Here is an 8,618-nt window from a genome sequence, read left to right as displayed (position 1 = left end):
TGTGTGAGAGAGAGAGAGAGAGAGAGAGAGAGAGAGAGAGAGAGAGAGAGAGAGAGAGAGAGAGAGAGAGAGAGAGAGAGAGAGAGAGTCAGACAGACAGAAAGACAGACAGAGAGACGCAGAACAAGTTCTCAGTAGCCTGAGTTCAACACACACAGATACGCACGCACACACGCACGCACGCACACACACACCTACACACTCTGTGCCACGTGCTCCTCACAAGATCTGAGCCATCCTTCCGACTCATTGGCTGATATCGACATGGAAATAGAAATGTGGAATCTTGTCCCAACTCTCGCATGACCCAGGTGAGGAAACAGGAGATGGAAAATACACCAAGACAACCGGGACACCCTGGTTCAGTGGGTGGGTGAAGTAAGCACAAGAACAGAGGCCTATACCAAGAAGCTGTTTCAGTAGTAAACCAGGATAAGTTGAGATAAATCACCTAATAGAAGAGCCCGGTGATTCATTCATTCATTCTTAGAAAATGAGGACTCCAGGCTCTTCTATTAGGTGATTTACCTCTTAACTTATCCTGGTTTACTACTGAAACAGCTTCTTGGTATAGGCCTCTGTTCTTGTGCTTACTTCACCCTCCCGTCATCTCCTATAGTGTTGACTCCCAGCATCACGAACAGAAGAGGCAGCTGACCGCCCAGACACACGCTACAAAAAAAATACAAAGAGGGTCTCTGTGCAACGCCGTCTCGACGAAAAGAGTAAAACACAAACAAGCCAGATACACACACATGCCTGGGAGGCCGATAGCCTTTGAAGTAATTGACGGTAGTTGCATAACCAAGCATGTGTTTACAAATAAGTCAGGTACTATGTACATTGGCTTGTCTTGATCTCATCTCAGGTAAATTAAATCAACTGCAACGTGGACTTGAACACATTATTACAGAGGAGGACATATCTCACGTTGGCGTACATGGCCAAACACAAACACAGTACACATGTCCACAGAAATACAGTCATTTATAAGGGGACCTAAATTCAAATTTGAAATCTTACTAGCCAAGCACACTCACTAATGGGTCGTGGTAAAGTGGCTCGTAAGTTGGTCTTTTCTACATTCTGAAATGAAATTTCACCACTATTTGGGAGGTTGGCTGGCGTTAATTTAGAGCATTGTTTATAACCATTGATATGATTGAAAATAGAGAGGGGGGAAAACTGCTAAAAAAAAAAAAAAAAAAGTCAGTACAACGTATGTGAGAATGAGTGAAGTGGGAGAGAGTCAGTCACACCGAGAGAATGTGTGGTTAAAGGGGGTGGTATTAAGAGTACTGTGTCCTCAAGGTGTGTTACGACATACTTGCTCCTCCAGTTTAAATGTCAGTGAATCTGCTGAAAGAGCGGCCTGGGTTTAGATGTGCCCGACTCCAGTGCTGTTCCTGCACAGAGAGAGAGAGAGAGAGAGAGAGAGAGAGAGAGAGAGATCTGATCAGACATGAACGCATGACGCACAGGAAGGGAGTGGCAGGCTAGGAGGGAGTCGCACAGGAACAACTAACAAAACACATCAACTCCCAGACCACACACACACACACACACACACACACACACACACACACACACACACACACACACACACACACACACACACACACACACACACACACACACACACACACACACACACACACACACACACAGACCTTATCTGTAGCTTCTGGAGCTTTGAGTCGACCTTTGTGCCTACCTGGGTGTGTCCGATGACTCAGTCTTAAACTCTGTCTGCCTGTGTATACCTGCACTGTCAAAGCAACCAAACGTCTTCAAACGTAGGCCTACTGTAGGAAAATTTTAATTTGCTGATGTGTCATATCAGACAGGAATACCATAAAAACATGTCTAATCACATGATTTCTTCTTTATCAAGCCTCAAACCACTGGTGAAAGTTTGACAACTAAACTCATAAATGGCACATTCATGTCCTTTAAGTCGGTTTGAATGAAGGCACAAGGTAAGTCTAACAAGTAAGAAGGGAATGTTCCTCCATACGGTTACACACCACATTCCATGGGCTTTCACTGAATAGACCTCTCCATTTACCCAATCTCTTCTTTCGTAAGTCTCTCTAAGGTGCTGTAGGCCTTCCTGATGTGACAAAGATTTTGTAGCAATACACATTAGTCTAAGTCTAAAATTCAGCCAGTAACTATTTTCCGACTGTATAATTTGTTGGCCACCTCTTGTCAAATTCTCAAGGACTGAATCCTGTCTACTGATTTGGATAGGATTTAAGTTTGAAATAACTGTGTGTAACTCCTTTGTGTAGGTATTGACATAATCACTAATAAAGCTACTACATTCCCCTCAATTAGTTATCATACATGAAGATACCTTCAAGATTCTGGAAGGTGTGTGGAGTAATGTCTCGAGGTTGGCGTGTGGTGCATATGCTGTGGTTTCTTATGGATATGACAGATCTTTCATAAATAGAGGTGGGACAGCAGACATTTGCTCCGATGAAGAAACCTTCACACGTACATCTGAAAACTGCTTATTGCCCCTCACATTATACATTGCTGTTAATATCCTCTTCTGTCAGTCAATTTGGATAAACATTTGTTAAATTCAAAGTATTCTGAACGGTTGAGCCCTTACTATATACACACGTCAAAAGACCTTGATTTCTCTCTTATTGAGAAAACTAGAAAAACTAGAGCTCAGTGCTGGGCAGTAAAAGTGTTATGAATATAACACTCGGCTGTGAATGCATTGTGAGTATAACACAGGGCTGTGAATACATTATGAATATAACACTGTGTGTACTTCATGAAACATGAGAATGCAGAAGGAGCGTCAAGTAATGCCGGATGACGCAAAAGAACATCATTTAATGATGGCCGTTTAATTCATCTTCGAGATTTTCATTTTAAAAAGGAGCAGCTTATGACAAGTTTGTGTCAAGTGCAAGAACATGAAAGAATGTCCAGCAAAGGTAGGGGCCTACGCTGTGATCTCATGAAAGAAAAATGTCTGCACACTTAAATCCTTTTGTTCATGTAAGGGCCAAGCTTTCGGTTGACTGACCTTCCTCTGGGCTCTCTCTGACCTCCGATTCTGGACTCTCGACCAAAAGCTTGGCCATTAAACAAACTAAATAAACCAATAAACGAGGCCAATAAACAAACTAAAGGATGCAGACATTTTACTTTCAGTTTTCATTCATGTTTGGCATCTTTTAAGCGCGAGTGCGGTGTAATTTGTTAACATGCTGTGATCTCACACCATAAGAGGAGACAGAAATGAAATGACAGACATGGATGCATTCCCTGGGGGAGCAAGAGAAATAATACAAGAGAAGATCGTAAAGCTCCCACATCACTCTCCCTCACATGAGTCAAGAATGAAGGGCCTAGCATGAAGGTTGCATGTATCGTGGATGGCAGTGCAAATTGAGGTGGAGAGAAAAGTACAGTCATGTGAGGATGATAAGAAGATAAGACGTCCCCTCCCATTGCCTCCTGTTACCCTGTTTCCAGTCATTATGGAACTGTATTTTTGAATGGTTAGACTTTTACCCAGTTAAATCTGCAACATAACAGAAAAAAGATTCAGTGCGTTTGGACTGGCAAGAAATCATGTCCGGCAATGTGTTTACAACCCCTTGCTGAGTTTGAGGATTTCATAGTGAGGCAATTGAGTTTGTTTGCAGAATTGTTTCCATCTCTTTCCAATGGACTCACAAAGAGGGCAGTCCTCTCGAGAGAATGGAGGGGATGAAAGGTGATGGTGCAAAACAGGCTGTTGTGATTCCTGGTCAATTCACATCACACCTCATGCAAAAATGGTGTGCCCCTGTTGCAAGCTATGGCTTCTCCAACACAATAAATGATACTCTACTCTACCACAACTGACCTGTTCTGACCAACTCCGTTCAGACTAATCGCTGTGCTTCTCACATCTGGGTGACCAACTGTTGTAGGGTAATCAGGCAGCTTTTCATTCACACCCCATCTGAACTGATGCCACAGACTCCAAAATCTCTATTTTAAGACCTCTCTGTGACCTGTTGCGTCCAGATATGAAAGCAAAATAAGAGGTCAGGAGACAGTCAGGGAGCACAAAACGAATAGGCCTTACAGAGTCAGATGAATCACTTGTAAATATCATGTAATGTGAACCTGATTCACTCTCCATAGTAGTCAAGCCCCTATTGGTGAAGGCTACCTGTGTCACTGCTGCCTGCATTCAACACTTAAGAAAAGTGAAATCATCTAAAACGGGGTTGGCTTGCTTAAAACATGTACCCTGATACTAGGACAACATTATCATATTACTATTTTTAATAAGATTATTTAATACCAGGACAACACTTATCATGTATCATTTCATTGTCCTTGTCAGCTTTCATTTGGCAGCATTGTTATGCTTTAATTGTATGACTGTGAATACTGTATCGAGTTCAGTCCATCAGCTGACGGGAAGACAAGGGCACGAAACTCGATATCTTTGACAGCTAAAAGCCGTTGTAGCGTCTCGTATGCGCCACACCGGGGCGCGATTTACGCCGAGGGAAGTGTTTCATAGCAGGTTGGGGTTAGAAATTTCATCTGCACTCATACGGATATTTGGTCCATTTGGGGGATGTATGAACGTAGGCCTACCACATAATACCACCACAAGCCTTGAGGTAGGCTAAACACCACTGAACGTAACAGTATAGCCGCATGCGTAATGGTTCAGGTTCCGTTGCGCGCAATGTGCCATAATGCGCATCGCCTACTTGTCGACATATGCTTCCGATTTCCACTCTAAGTAACCATACACTTACTAGGTCTTCAAAATCATCCTGCTCATCTGAGTCACTACAATGCCACAATGGAGTAGGCTAGAATTATTTCAGGGTCAAGGCAGCGTGCCAGCGAGTCTGTTCTCGAAACCTAGTTACCAGAAGAGCCAGTTGGCAAACGAACATGACAGACAGGCTACACCCTAACCAAAGTTCCTCGAGTCGAGCAGCAGGCGTATCTCCCATATACGTCATTAATATGGAGTAAGGGACGGAACTCCATAGCCGCCTTTTTCGTGTAGCTGAACATACCACCAGCCCCCTGACAGCTGTTAACCGTACGCTCACCACCTGCTCCCTTCCTACCACAACTTTACCAAAATGGCGACAATTCGGTCACTAATCCATCTCACTTCGATATTTTAGAGTCTTTAACATACACCTTGGTTATTTGTTATTCCCTGTTGTTATCCACGCAGCCAGGAGGCTAGACTGTCTATTAAACCATGAATAAACTGAGATCCGAACCTCCTCAATGTGTGAATGAAATATCATTCAATGGAATATTTATGTTGCTTTTACCTGCTAAAAAATCACTAGTCCAAGTAGAAGCTTGGCTTAATGTCAACGCCAAGACACTGTTGCTGTTTAAAAATGTTAAGGTGCGCCATCATCAGATCTGTAATATCTTCGCCACTATGTAGGCCTACTGGCTTGCATCTTGTCAATTTAAAAACCTACTGAGACTAATCTTTGTCGTTTCATCTGCAACCTGTGGATGAAATGTGAAAAATAAGTTTCCTGGTTGGTTCTGTCTCAAACATGGAACTGCAACTCTTTTTGCCTACTCTATAGCCTACTGTACATTGGTTTGTGGAAGTAATAATTTTCCGTATAGGCATACATTTAGGCTAACACATCAGCATGTCTACCTTTGTGCATTGTTAGTAGGATTAAACCCACCTACAGCGATTATCTCGTCAAGAATAAACAGCTGCATCGCTCTACCACAGACTAACCGAGTTGGAGAGTGCTTTTTCAGCGCATTTCCCATTCGTCTCCAAATTCCCCTCCCCCACTTCACACAGCTGGGTAGGGTAGCCTTGCCCGCATTTGACAGTTCCAATCAGTGCACACTATTTACCACCCGCCCCCTAGGCCTACCAGCCGAATTAATGCTAAATCCGAGTGGTATGGGCGCATTATATCGAATGAGTTGAACAGGGTGCCACAACTCACCACATACAGAATAGATGGGGGTTGGGGTGAGGCAAGTGAGGGCTTAGCAATAGGATTACGTTACGCAGCACTAGCAACTGACATGGGAACCAGAAAGGCTGCAAAACGAGGCAGCCAGCTCACAGGAACTGGCCTGCGTGAGGATGGCCAAAGTACGGTAGCCTATGAAAGGGAAATAGTTCATGGATTTGTCATGCCAGGGAGTGCAGATGTAAATTAGCCTCAAGGCTAACTCTGGTACAATACATGAAATGACAAAATGTATGTTTTAATTGTACATAGTCCATAATACATTCAAATTGAACTGAATTTGCACCGACACCTCATCAGGGTAGTGCATTCAATGCTGTTGGTGCCAATGACATGAAATACAGGTAACTGGTGAGCCACTGGTCTGGAGGGACACACACCTTTTGTTTCCAGATGTTGGTCTTGGGGACCATAGGCCGAACTGTCTAGAATTTCAAACCATCTCCTTTGCCACCAACTGCAGTGTCTTAATACTGAGGGAACATACAACCCATTCCCTCAAATGCTGCTCATCTCCCATTTGGACACAAATGTTGGTGCCCTCTATTTAGCTGTGCAGTTGTAGGCCTACCCTTGGTGTTGGAGCTGCATTACATTACACTTAAAGCTTTCATACTGATCACCTTATAGTTATGACAGGGCAATGGTTACTGTCCCTGGAGAAATATTGGGTTAGGTCCCTTGCTCTAACTGCAGATGGTATGGGATTCAAACCAGCAACCTTTCAATTCACCCTTTTCGCAAATCTCAAACAAGTTCCGCTTTGAAGCGAAGCAGGTGTAATGGAGTATGGGTTTCGAGCAGAACATCAGTGACGTGTAGGTCTATAAGTGGCATACATCTGCCACCAACACCTACTTAAAAGGCATTTAATCGAATTGATGGTGTCTGAAGTCACAAGAAAAAAGGCCCATTCCAAGAGTCCTTTAACCATGTGGCCACACCACGGCTGACTACAGCTGGTTCTATTGCTATTGGCAAGAAGGTGGTCCCAACAAATAAACTAGGTCTACACTAGGGGCAGTCATGGGTGAGCGGTTAGGGCGTCAGACTTGCATCCCAGAGGTTGCCGGTTCGACTCCCGACCCGCCAGGTTGGTGGGGGGAGTAATCAACCAGTGCTCTCCCCCATCCTCCTCCATGACTGAGGTACCCTGAGCATGGTACCGTCCCACCGCACTGCTCCCCATGGGGCGCCACTGAGGGCTGCCCCCTTGCACGGGTGAGGCATAAAAATGCAATTTCGTTGTGTGCAGTGTTCACTTGTGTGCTGTGGAGTGCTGTGTCACAATGACAATGGGAGTTGGAGTTTCCCAATGGGCTTTCACTTTTTTTTTCACTTTCACTAGGTTGCCGATTTGAATCCTGGTAGGCCTACAACCTTTTGGTCTCCAGATATTGATGGTATTGGGGACCATAGGCCTAATTGTCTAGAACAGGGATTCTAACATGGTGGGCCTTAAACATATTCCAAGCGGGCCTGGACATAATTCTCTACAGATCAGAAATAACATTTGTGTGTATTGCTGATGACTATTTATTTGAGTTTTATTGTTTATTGGGTATGAGGTGGGTGCAGAACATAAGCAAACATTTCAAGGTGGGCCACAAGTTGGAAAAGGTCAGGATCCCCTGGCCTAAAATGTTGGCCCGTTTCTGGGGCTCCAAGTCCTTTGCCGCCTACTGTGTAATGGCTAAATAATAAAGGTGGTGGTACACGTTAAGATTTAAAGATTTTCACAACTTTTTTGTTAGTAGTACTCATTATGTTATTGTTATCCATTATATTCGACTTAATTTGGTACCACAAAACATATTAAACGAAAAAGAGGCTGTTATTCTTTCCCGACAAAGCAGTGCATGACATCACGTTGGGGACTGGAGACCCAGGATTCTATGGGTCTCATCTGAGGGGTCCCCAATGTGACATCACTTCATTCAGTTCAAAGAATTCTACTGACTAACACCATTTCAAAGATTTTTTCAAATGGTATACATTATCTTGAGTGCCTCAAGTACTTTTAAACATCAGTAGTTAACCTGCACCACCACCTTTTAAGTAACAACCCATACCCTCAAAACAATTATTGGTTGTTCTGAAGGCCTACTGTGAAGACAGGCCTGTCCTGTGACAGCGCTGGACAAGCCAATCTATTTAACAATCTATCTATTTCCCTTCACGTTATGTCTGTGTCTGCCTGGAGGTGGTTATTATTGTTGGGAGATAACCGACCAATCAGGGAGTGGAGCGGGATGAGGGCGCACCATGACTCATTAAATTAAATATCACACCCAAACGTCAGCGATTGGGCAGTCACATTTCAAACTCGAGATGACCCCTCCCACCAATAACCGTTTCTTAATTTGGCTGTTCCAAACCCTCTGCACAAATGAAATTACATGACATTCAAAGTGTGGTTGATTCAAGTTCACTATTTAGTAGATAGAGAGAGAAAGTAGTAGAGAAAATGGAGTCATCAATGGTGGCTACCAGACTGAGGAATCAATCCCAACACTTTACCAACATTGACAGTTAAACAGTATGTGGTTGCACCGGTGAGAGAGCACATGTTGTGGGATAATTAATAGAACCAAT

Source organism: Engraulis encrasicolus, chromosome 23, assembly GCF_034702125.1.
Source record: "Engraulis encrasicolus isolate BLACKSEA-1 chromosome 23, IST_EnEncr_1.0, whole genome shotgun sequence".
NCBI classification, from domain to species: Eukaryota; Metazoa; Chordata; class Actinopteri; order Clupeiformes; family Engraulidae; genus Engraulis; species Engraulis encrasicolus.
The sequence above is the reverse complement of the archived record's forward strand: the minus strand, read 5'-3'. Positions refer to the sequence as shown.